The sequence below is a fragment of the Triturus cristatus genome, chromosome 4_1, assembly GCF_964204655.1.
Source record: "Triturus cristatus chromosome 4_1, aTriCri1.1, whole genome shotgun sequence".
Lineage (NCBI taxonomy): Eukaryota > Metazoa > Chordata > Amphibia > Caudata > Salamandridae > Triturus > Triturus cristatus.
Genome location: NC_140585.1, coordinates 1,035,626,338 through 1,035,628,044, shown reverse-complemented (window position 1 = coordinate 1,035,628,044; position 1,707 = coordinate 1,035,626,338). Strand labels below are relative to the sequence as shown.

General features: G+C 36.7%; 1 long non-coding RNA gene across 1 annotated transcript; it reads right to left on the bottom strand.

Annotated features, from left to right (window-relative positions):
- Positions 1-385: 385 nt before the first annotated feature.
- LOC146856009 (uncharacterized) lies at positions 386-778 on the bottom strand. Its single transcript, XR_014980895.1, has 3 exons — positions 723-778; positions 572-629; positions 386-456 (listed from the first exon to the last, which is right to left on the bottom strand). It is a non-coding gene; the product is annotated as an uncharacterized LOC146856009 (long non-coding RNA).
- Between the last annotated feature and the right edge of the window lie 929 nt (positions 779-1,707).

Genomic DNA, 1,707 nt, shown 5'->3' with positions numbered 1-1,707 from the left:
TATTTACAAAGTATTTACAAACTCTGAAGTGGCGGATCACATACAAGAAATAAATAATCACCCATAAGTGAACTTAAAAATACTTGGACGTGTTCTTCCCTACCAAGAAAGTGAAGTGTCTTTAGAAAAGTTTTAACCACGCTGATTCTTCCCAACTTAAATTCTTACTCCAAAATGACTGAGTTCCATACCTTAGGGAAAGTAAAGTATACCTATTCTGTCCCGATTATTGCTCGAGGTAGGTGGATATTCTCTATTTTTTCTTTCAAGACGCTAAAGACAAACGAATGAAATATTAGGAATTATTCCTATACTGCCAATCCAGTGGTCCAACCATTTTTTATAGATGTTATTTACTTACAGGCAAGCCATGTCATGTTTCCATCAACATATCTGTATTATAGGGCCCTTAATTCCCGGAATTCTTCGCACTCAAAGGTCTTTTCTACTCGTGTTCTGTAATGAGAGCAAAGGCCCCATAGAGACAACTTTAATTTGCCCCCGAGGTTTAAACAAACGTATCTAAACTGGTTCAAACAACCATTAGATCACAAACCGAAGGAGTTCGTACCTTACAACTTCGCTATGTATCCAAAACAAGACACTTCCTCATATTCATACCATCGCCTCTGTTAAAGCAAAGGAGAGACAGGCATTGGTTCCAATACTTATTGCCTTATTATATTACGTAAAACACTCTTTCCATTTTGCCCTTATCTTACCTGAATCGAATTATAGCTGGCCACGCTTCTCGCACTCCGTCTCTAATGTTCCTACTTCACTCGTCTCTGATCACGTGACGCGGAAGTGCTTTTAAAAGCAAAACGGGCCGTGAAAATAGAAGAAGGACACCATGTCTCCCTGTTTAATCGAGTGCCACGAAGGACTAAAGACATTCGGACAACTTATTACTGAAATGACAAACTTTACCAATTCTCATCTCTGGCATACTCAATATTCCGAACTACACCTACACCAAAGATAAAATAAAATTACCTCCAAACATTTACACACCTTCATCTCAAAGAACAATTTATTTATAAAGCCAACAATCAAATTGAAATCAAATTACGATAAAGATACCTTATAACCCAATGTGAAAAAACGCCACTCCTTACAATCTTTATATTTACCGCAAGTATATTATACACATGTTGGTAATCCAGTAATTAGAGTAACATTTTTGACGTCTCGGAGACATATAAACAAATGTATATACATATTCCCTTGACTCATAACCATTCTGTAAGTGACCTCATTGTTGTAGCAGCGCCCAAATCTCATCTTTATCATTAAGGCCCCTTGTTGCAGTGTGGTATTTTTCTATCAATCTGGCTTCCAATCTGTTCTGTTCAGTTTAGTTTGAAGTTCCGTTTTTTCAAGATTTCCTACTAAACAAAGAATTGACCATTTTATGTCGTTTTCCGAATGATTTTGGTTCTGGAAATGTTGCACTAAGGGAGCCCCTTGTACTTTACATTTTATTCGTGATTTGTGCTGTAATATACGTTTCTTTACAGATTGTGTAGTTTGTCCAATGTAATATTTATTACATGGACATTTTACGCAATATATTGCGTTCTTAGAATTACAGTTAGAAAACCTCCTTTGGTAATGTGTTTGGCCATTGATATCCAACTGTTTTGAGTCTTCTGTAAGATTACACGCCAAACAATTTTGGCAACGAAAATGGCCTACCACTGGTGG